This window comes from Ostrea edulis, chromosome 8, assembly GCF_947568905.1.
Source record: "Ostrea edulis chromosome 8, xbOstEdul1.1, whole genome shotgun sequence".
Lineage (NCBI taxonomy): Eukaryota > Metazoa > Mollusca > Bivalvia > Ostreida > Ostreidae > Ostrea > Ostrea edulis.
In genome coordinates, this window is record NC_079171.1 from 60,886,865 (window position 1) to 60,901,648 (window position 14,784).

General features: G+C 33.7%; 1 protein-coding gene and 2 long non-coding RNA genes across 3 annotated transcripts in view; 1 reads left to right on the top strand and 2 right to left on the bottom strand.

Moving 5' to 3' along the window:
- Nucleotides 1-14,784, top strand: part of LOC130049348 (uncharacterized) — an 81,396-nt gene that overhangs the window by 11,875 nt on the left and 54,737 nt on the right. The gene's annotated exons all lie outside the window — the stretch shown is intronic.
- On the bottom strand, nt 689-2,554 carry LOC130049351 (uncharacterized). Its single transcript, XR_008797864.1, has 2 exons — nt 2,451-2,554; nt 689-1,232 (listed from the first exon to the last, which is right to left on the bottom strand). It is a non-coding gene; the product is annotated as an uncharacterized LOC130049351 (long non-coding RNA).
- Nucleotides 12,098-14,039, bottom strand: LOC125667107 (uncharacterized). The gene is made up of 3 exons (XR_008797863.1): nt 13,451-14,039; nt 12,496-12,590; nt 12,098-12,354 (listed from the first exon to the last, which is right to left on the bottom strand). It is a non-coding gene; the product is annotated as an uncharacterized LOC125667107 (long non-coding RNA).

A 14,784-nucleotide genomic window follows, 5' to 3' on the forward strand; every position in this document is an offset into this window, starting at 1 on the left:
GAACCCCTTAGACAGTCAAGGTGGGGTAGAACAATCAAACTCCCTGTTGTCTACTCTCCTTGAGACCAGGCATCTAGGCATTTTTTTTTTTTTAAATGCCTATGTAAATAGTTATTTTCATTTTTGAACTCTATACTATATGATATATTATATCAAAGTTTGAGTTGATATTTTTGTAGTGATGACAGGTGATATTTAATTTTTGAAATATCTTTGTCTAATTAAAGAAAATCTTGATTACTTATTGATGATTTAGTTTTTGGTGGTCATCTTTTTCTTGAGAATAACATTCAAGTTACCACTGTATTTGACTTTAGTGGATACAAGGTCAATGATAGATGTTTTATTTATTTATTTAATGAAACACAGTAGTTGGCAATGATTTATAGTTATCTAGAAGTCAAAACAGTACATTTCAGTTCTTTTGGTTTATTCAGTTACAGTATTAATAGATATGAATCATTGAGAGCTTGGTATTCCTAGATTAATACTGACCGTAGATGGTCTTTAAGTTATCTCCCTTGTACTGTGCTGAAATCAACACTTAAGTTTTTCTTATAGTTATTCTATGAGATGAATTGATAGATGACTACATTGATTAACTTTCCATATTCTGATATTATTTAAAGTCTTAGAATTTAAGATTTAAAATTTAGAAGTTATTTTCTAAGAGAAATGACTTCAGAACTTGCATTAATGGTTATTAATTTATTTTCATATTTTCTAATCTTTGTTTTACAATTTTTTTTCAAATTGTCAGATGGATCCTTTAGAGATAAAAATAGATCCTTGCGAACTTGAAGAGTTTGAGGCCCAGGAGGAGGCAGTGGCATCGGTTTGGCCAGATGAAGGACAACCTTGTCCAGTTACCAAATGTCCGTCACTTCCTCATATCTTCAAGAAACTTGGAAGTTACCGCGTACATTATCTAAGATTTCATAAGGAGAAGTGCGCCATGTATGAGTGTCCAAGTTTGTTTTGCGACAACATTTTTTACAAACGTAATGATGCATATCGACATCTGCAAGAGGAGCATGCGGGGTTGCAGTTTTGCATTTTTAAGAAATATGACACCAATCCCAGATTTGTGCATCCACAGGGTTATTCGATGCCACTTCCTGCAGTTGATAAGAAAGCCAGGGACTTGGCCGCTTCTTCACGTAAAAGATCTGTTAAAGAACCCCTCTTCCATCTTTCCAGTAATGCCAATCCACGAGATGAGAGGTTTCCTCCTGGTGGATATAAACACTAAAATTTTCATATATTATGTATTATAGTTGTTTAAACAAAAATTTTTTGTAAATTTTGTTTTTTTTTAAGGGGGGAGGAATGTAGTGGTTTGGATTTTTATTTCCATAGCCCTGGTTTCGTAATTTATATTTACTTATTATTTGCTAGTATTTCAGTAGGATAATGTTATTTACATTGAATTTTCAGTTATTACTTACGTAAAACCCCTTTATTGTTAGTCGTTTATAAGCTAGGTCATGTGTTGACTTTCCACATGTTTTACTTTTAAAACAGGAAGTGTCATCCATGTTGGCAGTCTTTCCGTAGTACTTTTGATAGCTGTGTTCTAATTGGCTAAGTTAGCCTTAGGATCTTTGATATCTATTGGCGTTTATTTTTGGGCATAGCTAGGGTATTTAAAGCCGTGTTCGTGTAGTTTTCTTCACTTGGTTGGGGATAAGCCTCATGGCACTTTATCTCTGCTTTTAATGCCAACCTCAAGGTACACGGCATTCTAGGTTTCATTTAGCACGTGCTGAGCGAGCACTTTATGATTAGAGTTAGGGTGTTAGGATTTTTATAGATAAGTTAGGTTCCCTTTCCAAGTCCAGCCTGGTTTTAGGAGATGTGGATAACAGATGTTAATTCTAGAACCACTATTCTTTATTATTTTGCCCTTTATATTTTTGGTGTAGTTCATTTGCTGGGTTAGTTATTTTTAGAGCCCAGACTTTTCAGTGTTTTTCATAGCTCAACTCTAGAGTGTTGATAGAGTTCATATTGGGTGATGTAGCTCATTTTCCTTACATTTTCTAATTCAGTTATTTATAGTAGTGTTTATTCATAGAGAGATTTTTGACCATTTTCATTAGTATGGAGGCTCAGTAGGGACATATATTTTTTTTTTATTTAGTCTCTCATATTTTTCATAGGTCTTCCACATTCCTGCCAATTTCTATTATTTATATATATTTTTTTTCTCATAAACTTCCTTTTTATTTATTGAGATTATTGTTGTTCATTTGCTAAATTAAATCATATTTCCGATATAACTTTATTTGTTTCTGTGAAATTTCCATAGACTTTACTATTTGTTATATTTTGATCATTACTTATTATTTGTTATCATTTACAAAGGTTAATTCTCACTTTATTAAATTCATAAAAACTTTAAACAGTGTTTTCATTTAGCGTTGATCATAGTTCAGAAATCCCCTTACCTGGGTTGATCATTGTAAACTGGAGGTAGTTTACCACTTTAAGCCAAGTTGGCTGGTAACTTTCATATTTTATCAGTTAAAGAGTTCTGCTTTCCGGTTACACATGCAATACAAAGTGCAATGTAATTCAAGCACATTCATAAAATTTCATATTCATTTTAAGTATAATCTTCTACCAACGTCTTTTGATTTCAAGATTTTATAAATGTTTGCTACATTAACTTATGACAAATCCATGGAAATTATGGATTATTAAGATTATGACAGAACACTTTCGCATAACAATTAGGCACACACGTTTCTGCTTTCTGACACAAATCAGTTTTATAGTTAGCATTTTTCTTCGAAGCTAAAAGAAATCACATATCTTATATACTGGTTGTTATGGTAACACAATAATTAATTATTGGTATTGCTAATTTAAGCAGTCATTTGTACATCAGTTTATATGTTCAAAGATAATATGACAATGAGATAGTTTACACTATCACATGGTAATAAGCAGAACTGTAATTTTTTGGGGGTACAAATTATCATACTAGTTTACTTATTAAGCCTTTGCTACGAAATACTGAAATATGGTTACTATGGCAACTGAAATATTTCATAACATGAGAGTACATGGTATGCATTATTGTTTATGCCAAAGGACTAGAGCCACAAAGTACTGAAATTGGCCCTTTCGCAAAAATATATGAAACTTTCACAGTTGATGCTCTAAGATTTATAGGTCATAGGACAATTTATTTTATAACAATATCTTTTCTAGTTTTCGTTTTACAGTCGTTTAACCCCTTCTCTACCGTACCGGTCAATTTGACCGGTGGTGCATAAAAACAGGGCAACGCAAAAGGAGTGCCTCTAAATCTTTGAAACTACGGTCATAAGATATATGATCTAATTATCATATTTTTGGAAATTTCCTCTATTTTTTGACTATGTAAAAATCAATAAAGTAAGTAAAGCCATTAAATTAAAGAAAGCATTTAAAGTGAAAGATGGCTTCGTCTAAATATGACGCAACGCTTTTTCGCAAGGTCATTTCGCCCCTCAATATGATTTTTTTTTTATTTTGCCTTATGAATTCATTTTTTATTTTTTTTTATTTTTGAAAAGCATATATTCCATGCTTTCAGAAGATATAAAAATTATTTTTTAATGCCTGGCAAAGTTATAAGAAAACAGCAATTTTTTGCACATGTACATTTTCTTACGATTTTATTTCTCAATGTTTAAACATATCAGAGGAAATTGCCATTCTGATGGGCCCTTATTCGTGTTATAATTCTTGGTAGCTTTTATATTTCGATAAAATGAAATTGGGACATGCTGCGCGGTTTTCTTTAGAATTAACGACAAAACGTCGTCGCTAAAAACGATCGACGCGCGTTGCACAATACAGTGGTGAAAACTATAAAATTTGTATTGTCCTCTTTTAGTAAATTCAGTACCTGCTTTTCGATACACTAAAACAATATACACATATGCATAAAATAATCAGCCAGGTATTCTCTGCTTTTTTTTAAAAGCATAAAACGAATATTGGTATATAACAGTCACACAACCTACATGTAACTTCATAAAACAATTAAAACACGAATGTTACATCGGCAGAGTAAATTTAAAAAAAAAAGATAAATAAAATACTTAAATTTCAGATATAAACGTTATATTTTTTCGGAATAGTAATAATTTCCCCCCTGCCAAACAAATAAAACTAAAAAGAAGTTCGCATACTATAGTTTTATTTTTCCGTGATCGGGATCACGTGACCCGCGGGGTTTTCTGAAAGTGTGCACGGGGAACACATGTGTTTCCTTTCAACGAAAACAACACAGCTTCACTGTCACAGCGAGGGCTTGTACTTTACATCTTTAAAACGACCTGATGTCAGAAGAAGATGCCCTAGCATTCCTGTTGCAGGATGACCCAAACGATCATGCATTCAGTATAAACATGTACATGTAAGTTGATGTAGCCACATAGGCCGACTAGAAAAAAATTGCAGTTTTGTTATGTTATGAAAAATTCACGATTAATCAACGCGATTTGATGCTATAATTTGTCGTTTCATGAAAGAAAATATTAATATTTTATGATATCTAAACCAAGTGAATAACACTCAATTGTTTATTATGAGCTGACATCATTTAATCTGTACTGGTCCGGCATTAATCCGTCTGATTAACACCCCCCCCCCCCCCTTTTCCAGAATTATCTCCTTACCTGACGCTCGAGTGTAAGTGGGTGGGTTTAGTGTACAATGAGAAGGGGGATGGTGTGGTTTTAATCAGACTGGGCATTCATGGCCGCTCGTGAGAGGGCTATTTTCCAGGATTTTTCCATGTTTATCAAAAATTATCTTTCTATGAAAAAAACCCACAATCTATTAGGAAAACACATATTACGTCATTGTAATGATAGAATTTATTATCATAATTTGAATTATTTTCTTCATATTATAACAGAAATATAAACGAAATGTGTGTTTGGGCCGAAATGGGGTTGGGGGTGGGCCGAAATTGGGGTGGAGGTACATAACATCAAAGTCTGATTATGACAGACTAATGAAAAATCATATAGATTTCTCTTTTATCCAAATGCATGTATTTTATATACACTGAGTAGCTTATGACCATAAATTACATGTGATCCATACATGCTGGTACTGGTATGCTATGAGCTATGATCTTGCCTAGATTTTCTCTAATTTCGACTAAATCCACACCCTATCTGAGTACCATGCTAGGGGATTTAGACACTGTGTACCATGAAGAACCAATTCAATTCTACTTTTATATCTGGGGTCACATACTTTCCCTCAGAGTTGCAGTATTTTCGCTGGACCCTGTAGTTTTAACCTGAATTTCTTCAGTACCCCCCCCCCCCCCCCCCAACCAATGTATATGCTAGGCAGAATGCTGACACCTACATCATGCATAACTTTCTTTTTCTTTCATTACGCACTCTGCTACACTTGCAATGTATAATAAAAGAGTCCATTCATTTCTAACACATGTACGTACGCAATCTCTTACCAAATGTCACTTCAAATACAGGACATCTCTATCTTTAAATAAATTTGAAATGTACTTAAGTGCGAAACTGTCCCTTGCTACCATGAAACTTATATTTTGCTTTAAAACATAAACCAACAATTCTTAATTGTAATTTCTTTTCATCTTTAAAAAGGGTATTTACAATACTGATTTTATTAGCAATTTCCTTTCAGATATGGGACCCGATTATTCAGAGAACTGCAGATTTTAGGAAGCTGTTTTTGACAGAAGATTTGGTTTTTATCCATCTGTATTGCCACCAACCATTATGCTGAGATGGTCATATCTAGGGGGAAGGATTGTCATTATCCTTCCCAAGGAAGTTTGCGTCCTCTCACTGAAGAGGAATTGTACAGGTGGTACTAGTTTTAAAGCACCGATATTGTGACAGTGATTTTCAGTTTAAAACGAATAATAAAATGCATAATAAAAAGATTATCTTTACCAAAATTGATCTTGCTGTGCATCTAACACATTTATTAGATTTGTACTACAATTACCTCTGATAAAATTTCGTAAGTAATTAGTGCATACTAGTAATTTTCAGAGGGCCTTGACTATAGAAAACATTTACAGAACCAATTGAGCATTCAAAAGCTCTGACAATACATTAGTATTTAGGGCTAAGTATTAAGAAATTCTTTTTCCCCCCAGATTTTTGTGCATTATCTTATACATGTTTACTGTGAAGTTCCAGTCGATAGACAGATATTGGTCAATGCATGCCCCTATCGGAACAACCCAGTACAGTGTATCAGGAATGATGTCTAGAAATAAGTTTTAAGAGGTTGAATATAAGAACAATTTTGTTAAATATGATGCAAGTACATTTAAATCTAGTGATTGAAAGTAAGTACTTGAACATTCGTATACGTTGAACTTGCAGAGGAAAAACGGGTAGTACTTTTTGATAACATTTGATAAGGTGCTGTAACTTCTGTTGCTTAGCAACCAAATATATTTGAATGCAAAAAATTAAATTATTTTAGATTAACAATAAAAATCTTTGTTTTAATGTTGCAATATTTATTCTATTTAGTGGAACATAATAGAATGGCAAAACATCATATTATTAGAAAATGATGGATATGTACAATGTATATTCCATTTTATGACCTTTGACCTTAATTTTCTTCATCATATATTTTGTTAAAAACCTTTTAAAATGATTAAGATTTATTTAAAGATTATATTTTTGAAATAATGTGACATTTACTAATCATCATTCAATGTGATTGTGTTTAAATTGTATCAAATATATGTAGGAAGGCAAACTATGGTCAAAATTGTACTACGAGTGTTGTTACTTAGCAACCAAAAATATTTGTTTGTCAATAAAATTGATTAATTTGATTGTGATGCGTTTGTAGTATTTTCAACAGCACATCAGCTCATACATTTCAAATTTCCTATTTTTGACTCTAATCTAGTGAGAGGGGTCGTAATATATATATTTCAGAGAAAAAAAATCGCAAAAATGTGCATATATATGACCTTTTACCCCGTAGATCTCTTTGAGGTCATGGGATACTTTGACAAACTTTATAAGAAATTATTCCCAGTCCAATTCCTAACAAAAGTATATGCCATATGCCTATCCCAAATCGGGATACATGCAGATTTTATTCGATGTAAAAATATCGTCATTTAGTCTTTAAAAACCTCTAAAATGTGCCGGTAGGGAAAGGGTTAAACTTTGTATTGTTTTTCAGCATGAAAACAATATAACGTCATGATGCTTACGTCATGATGTTGACATTATGAGAATCACAGTGTAATACACACACACACACACACACACACACACACAAATAATAGTTGACGTTTAGGTTATTATATATTTTTGGGGTTTATTCTGCTTGTAAATCGGAACTCTTAAAATACTAAGAACTTGTATATTTTCTATCACGACGTTTAGATTTGAGATATATTGCCCCCTCTCCCCACTTTACAATTTTTTTTCGCTGTATTGGACATAATTGAAAAATCGTGATCAAAAAACAAAATCCCATGCGGTGAAAGGACCACAGCAAACAATATTGTTTTACTGTCTACCTCAGATATGGCATGTCAAACGCTGCAATATTTGATCTTTTCCATTTGTATTGTATAATTTTCCATTTGTATTCTATATTTTCCATTTGTATTGTATAATTTTCCATTTGTATTCTATATTTTCCATTTGTATTATATAATTTTCCATTTGTATTCTATATTTTCCATTTGTATTGTATAATTTTCCATTTGTATTCTATATTTTCCATTTGCATTGTATAATTTTTCATTTGCATTGTATAATTTCCATTTGTATTGTATAATTTTCCATTTGTATTCTATATTTTCCATTTGTATTGTATAATTTTCCATTTGTATTCCATATTTTCCATTTGTATTATAAATTTTTTTCGTTTTGCATTGTATAATTTCCATTTGCATTGCAAAATCTTTCATTTGTATTGCATCCGAGGGATTGTTTATTTTGATTTGTTACGAAGGATTTCATTAGTTTAGGTCCCACTTATATTTAGCCGTGACGTACCACAAATAGACTTACTATGCTACATGTACGCGCAGTGGCGTAGCAGTGGGTTTTTTTTAACGTGTCAACGCCTGTCGCAACACGGGATGTCTGCTTTTAAGGTCACATTATCCGAAAGATCTGTGATTCTCACTTTTAGATAGCAATGCGTATGGGAAAGTATTAACTGGTTTGATGCAGCCATGGCACGAGTAGAACTCGAACATGCGACCTCACGGTTACGAACCAAAGGATATATCACTGAACTACCGCGATCGGTTCCATATAAGGACTTGTTGAACATACATGTAGCTAGCAATGTGGAATCTTGCGCCGGGAGACCCCCCCCCCCTTTCCTTCACAAATATGATATTTTATATATAGATGTCAAAAAAGCATGCATGTGCGTTTTATTTTGTCAAAACGCACTTGTTCCAGGGGACTTACAGGGGCGGATCCAGGAATTGCAGTTACGGGGGCGCCACTTTATGAGGCAGGGGGTCTGGGGGCGCCTTGAGGCGGCCCCCAGTGAGTCCAGGGGGCGAAGCCCCCGAAAGCTGGATTTTACAGATTTTATAGGGCTTGAAATATGTCATTTTTAATAAAGTAAAATTAGTAAAATGACGCAAATTTTAAGGGTTTCTGGAAAAATTAAGTTCTCTCAATAAAGTAATCCAAGAAATCAAAAGATTTTGTTATTTATTTCTCCGGGAATGGAAGAAATTATTGCTTCTTTTATCTTTTAATACATTTTTCTAAACAAGATACCAAGATTTACCTTAAATTAAAAATTTGGGGGGTGGGGGGGGGGGGGGGGGCAGTCCCCAGACATCCAGCAGTTTACTGCATCCTTTCGTTCAGAATTATCTAGATCAGCCAGTGGTTAAATAGGAGACTAGTTTGAATATGCTGATCACATTAGACGCATAAAAGCGTTCAATTAATTGGGGAGGGGGGGGGTGTACGCCATTACACTTAGCAAATACGGTACATTCCTGCGAAACGTGGCTCCTGAACTTTACCTCTTCAACATCTCGCGCATTACCAAATTCGATAAACGATAACTTCATTGAATCCATTGAATAGTTGTAACAAGCCAAACTCGATGTTAACAATTGGCTGATTGGTGGGGACCCATGGGCCGAATTAAGTCCCCCGAATCTACTGAATTCTGACTAAATAAAAATGTGCATGCTTTTCTGGAGAGTTCTATTTAAAAAAAAAAAGATCAGGGGGTGGGGGATTCGCCATTACTAGAGCTAGCTACGTATTTTCAAAAATAACTAGTCCTACATGGACCTGATCGCGGTAGCTCAGTAATATATCGCTTGGTTTGTGGGCGAGAGGTCGTGAGTTCGAGAACCGTTACTGTCATTGCCACATCAAACCTAAGACATAAACAAAGACAGTGATTGCTCCTTTGCCAAACACTCGGCATTTAAAAGTGAGAATCACGGGTCTTTCCGTAATGACCTTAAAAACAGATATTCCGTATCGCTGCACAGGCGTTGGTACGATAAAGAACCGTCCTTGCTACGACCCTGTGTGCTAAGCACGTCTACAGATGTGGTACATCAGTGACGTTAACTAATGAAATCCTTCGTAACAAATCAAAATAAACAATACCCTGGATACAATCCAAATGAAAAATTATACAATGCAAATGGAAAATATCGAATACAAATGGAAAATTATACAATACAAATGGAAAATATAGAATACAAATGGAAAATTATACAATACAAATGGAAATTATACAATACAAATGAAAAATTATACAATGCAAATGAAAAATTATACAATGCAAATGGAAAATATAGAATACAAATGGAAAATTATACAATACAAATGGAAAAGATCAAATATTGCAACGTTTGACATGCCATACCTCAGAGACGAGTTTATTATTTTTTTTAAAGTTGTATATCTATTTCTATTATACTTTCCTGTAAAATACTCGAATCTGATTGGTCGAGAAGCATTTGAAAAAAACATATTGTTACCCACTGAGAACAGAAGGCACGCCCTCCAGGGTGATAGTATCTAGCAACGGGTAACAGTACTTGACAACGGGTGATACTGAAAAAAATATCACATGCATCAAATGTATGCGCGTACGGTTTGCCATAGATTGTTAGACGACGTCGTTTGAGTGTTTGTAATAAACACGAATACTCGCATCGTTATACGAAAAATCGCATAACAGTGATTGATCAAATGTCAACAGACGTAAGTCTTTCTGCTTTGTTGTTTACATAACATTCAGTATTCTCGGGGTGAAAATTTTCAATGTTACCCTCAACTACATGCAATATTTATATAATATCAATTTCCATTAAATTGATATTAACTGACGATAAAAAGAGAGACAACTCTATAATTTTGGTTAAACTTGAGTAATTATAGTAACTAATTAGGAAAATGGATTTTTTAAAACATTCCCCTCGTGAAGTAACATTTTTTGATAAAACACGGTGGACCTTTAAAATTGTTGGCACCTCTGAAGTCATTTTTCTGAGCGAGGTAGACTTTTAAGTCCCCGGATGATATTCGTGGATATCACCCGTGTCTCCTTTGTGCCGCAGTGCACCCCCGAGTGATAAAACGAAGAACTAAAAAGAAATAAATACTAAGTGAAATGTTATTAGTAGGTGAAAATTAAAACGTATAAAACGGCGACTTGTATATATTTATATCATTTGATGATATCTTATTGTTATGCAAATATATGCGGAATCGCAGACTGGGTTAATCGTTTAAAACTTGTTTATGTACTATTTGGATTCAGATACAAATTCATGATATCTTCCTTTCTTATCATTAAATAGAAGGGATTATACATAATATATTAGAGTTTTTGATTGATTGTATCTTGCTTAACGTCTCGCTCGCGAATTTTTCACTGATATGGAGATGTCATCAAGACCGGTAAAGGGCTTCAAATTTTAGGCCTATGCTCGGCGCTTACGGCCATTAAGCAGTGAGGGTTCTTTAGCGTGCCAAACCTACCGCGACATGGGACATCCCCTGATGCCAAACGTTGGGTGATGGAACTGTCAATATCCGTTTTAACGACTTAGGTCTGATGCGGCCGGGATTCGAACCCCGGCCTACCGCATACGGGGCGAGCGCTCTAACCTCTCGGCCTCCGCGTAAAGTTTTTGTATGAACTGAAATAGATATCTTAACTATGCAAGAAGAGTGACCTCTAGCTGTACATGGGAATGACAATTGAACAGAAGGAGGACTAAGGGACGTAGAAAATGATGGTTGGTTTATAGATGACAGATTACTCCTCTTGAGTTCTGGATTTGACTTGCCGTATTTCTGTAAATAGGACCTGCATATATGTCTGCATTTGTCACACAGAACATCAGGTGACTAGGCGTTCTTCCAGATAGTCCGCATATTACATTCCTATGAATCTTTGATATATAACATATATCTGTCTGTCTGTTTCGTAGTTATAGGGCAGTTAAAACACTTATATGATTTTTTAGGCATCTGTTACAAATCAATTTGGAAACGAAAATAAATCAAAATCTCAATGCATAATTTCATTATAATTTAGATTTAAACAATATCTTCCCAGCAGGCACATCAACGTTGATTCAACGTTGAAACAACGTCGTATTGTGACGTTGAAATGACGTTGAAATTTGGTTGGATTTGTTAATTGAATCGACGTTGAAAACTGACGTTGATTCAACGTCAATTTATGACGTTGATGTGACGTTGAAATAAGGTTGAAAGAAGGTTTTGAAAATATTATTGATCTTTATTGCTATGTTGAGTGTACATGCTGACAAATGGTAAACATCAGGCTGTAATCCACAATTCTAAATACAATTACTAATCCTTCCTTCCCTAATTTAATTCTTACAAAAAGAATAATGACAACAACATGAATAATACAAGTGAAACTGTTGATAACTTCCACTGTAAAAAATTACAACAATGATACAAGGTTAAATTCATTTATACACGCAAATGAAAGGCAAAATAAATTTGTCAGACTTTTCTCATGGTTTCAAAAATTAAATTTCAATTCAAAAACAAAAATTAATAGAATGATAGTATAAAATTTATTAACTTTGATAATTACTTTCTATTGCAGAAGCAATAGTTAAGATATTTAACTAGAGTGGTTTTTTTCCAAGAGTGTGAGTGACCCACAAAAAACTATATTTTTAATTAAAGCCTAGTAGTCATTGTTCTCTTTTCGGCCACCTCCTCCAGCTCTTTCAGGGGCATACTTCAGATATTTCCCCCATGATCTAGTCTTTGTTGCTTTCAGTTGCCCTTGGATTGCTGGCGAGTACACATTCTGAAATTAATCAAAAATCATATATCAGTTAGTGTTAATTGAGCATTTAACATGTTTAAGGTAAATCATGAACTTGCATATTTCTGGATTATTTTTCTTTCTAACCTTTTAGTGATATGTTAAATAAAACGTGATATCTACCTTTTATAACGGAATACAGAATTGTTCTGCTGAAGGTTGCCTTTCCCTTGTTTGCTCGCAAATTCATTCTTGCCATCATGTCATTAGCCAAACATCTGTATGGGAAAAAATGCGAGAATTGAGAAGGCATTTTACAACAACACCCCCCCCCCCCCCAACGAATGGCAGACCTTAATTCACATGTATTTTACTATTTATGTCAATTTTATGTTATTTCACATAAGTTGTCAATTAAAATATCTTAATAATTTAGGAATTTATGTATACCGCCATTCATACACCGAATCTGGGCCCACACACGTACAACAGAACAATCTTACAAAACTAAATTCAGTTACTTAATCCCCCTTTTCAGGCATGAATCCATATTTTTCCCCACCCCAGTCCAAACAAAAAATCCAGGCCATTTAGATTTTTTCTTGACAAGCAAAGAAAAAGAAAACAGAATTCTCCACACGTGAAAAACCCATTTCGAGTGGGGGTGGGGGGGTGGAAGTGGTGATGATCGACCCGCTTTCCTACTCCTTAGGCATAATATCCACGACTTTCAAGTTAAACGAATCGGGGGTCCATGGTCATTTTTTGTTACTTTACTATGTACATTTAATAACTCAGCAAATTCCAAGCCCCCCCCCCCCCCCCCTGTCTCTAGATCCGCGCATGGCTTTTTCCTTGAACGTTCTGATCTGACCTAATTATAAGTGTGGCTGCATGTTATATTTGTTGTCTATACGTACTACTTCTTATTAAATCTAAGTTGACATGTAAGTTATATTGTACTAAGTAATCTATATAATACATAACTGCGATTAGCATAACAATATAACATCCATTCGCTGTAATCCCCGTGTTGCAATCACTCAATGTAATTAATTCCTATTAAATCAAAACATTAAAATCTACTTAATTATTTGCAATTTAACATTATTTTTCTATATCAATTAGTAATGTTTACCTCTAGCACCGCTCAGTTCGTGTAGATCGTATATTCTCTTTCTTTTCCTATTGTCCTTTGTCTTCCCTTGTTTACCTCGCTGAAAGCCCGCGCTTTTAATCGTACACTTCCTGTCATAAACCGGAATTAGAGTTACCCGCCCTTTAATAGTAGCCAAACATGCATTCATATTTATTTTAAAAACATAAAAACATATTAAAGCTTTTTTTTTTTTTTTTTTTTTTTTTTACATCTTATACTGATTTTTTTTTTTAAAGAATTTTTATAAAAATATGTACGTGTTTGTAAAATCATTTATTTTCAACGTCACTTAGACGTCATATAGACGTCGAATTGTCGACTAATTTTAAATCCTCTCTCAAAATGATAAATTTATACTTTATTGAGTATACACAGATTAATTAACACGAATTAAGAAAAACATAATTATTTGGAACCCTTCCAACACTTGATTCTAAACGTTGATTCGACGTCAGTACAACGTTGAAATTTCGACGTCGAAATAGTAACGTTGAACCAACGTTGAAAAATGGTTGTTCGACGTCACATCCAAATATCAACGTTGAAACAACGTTGCGTGCCTGCTGGGTTAGTATGCAGAAAACACAAATGTATTGGACAACAGGCATTGTCTATATAAGCCCTCTCCAAATGCATGCTGAAGTAAATTATGTAAGTATTATTCATACATACTTAAGTATTAAGACATTATTCAGGCTGTTTCCTCTTTAAAAAATGTAAAATTTTCCCCCAAAATTGTGTCGAAATTATTTGCACTTTTAAAAACAATATGTTACAAATATTTTACGTATGACCTACTATTGCGTCAATGACATCCCCATAAAGTGAATATTGGACAATATCAAGATAACCCTGTATAATTTCCATTTCATGTTCGAGATGCATGTCATGTCGCATGAATAAGTAGTATGTAAAAAGAAAATTTTCTAAAAGATCTATAATTACAAAATTTCAATAGTTTACACACAAACACGCACGCACGCACCCATTTACCCAAACATTTATTTATGGAGGAGTTCAATATTTAAAAAATCCTAATATCAAAATAAGTTGATAATTTTTCTAAATCAGTAAGGCATATTCGTAAGTTCTAAATTTGGTGTGAAAATCATTTGATTTTGTTTCATTAGGAATAATGATAAAGTCATGTACATGTAATAGGGCAGAACTTTAAATGAGTGTGGTAACAAATTGGGATGATAATATTGAAAAAAAAAGAAGATAATAATAAATAACTTAGACCTTCATCACTCTCTTCACATTCAATAATAAATGGCTAGGTAGAAATATAAACACAATATGTTACACGTACT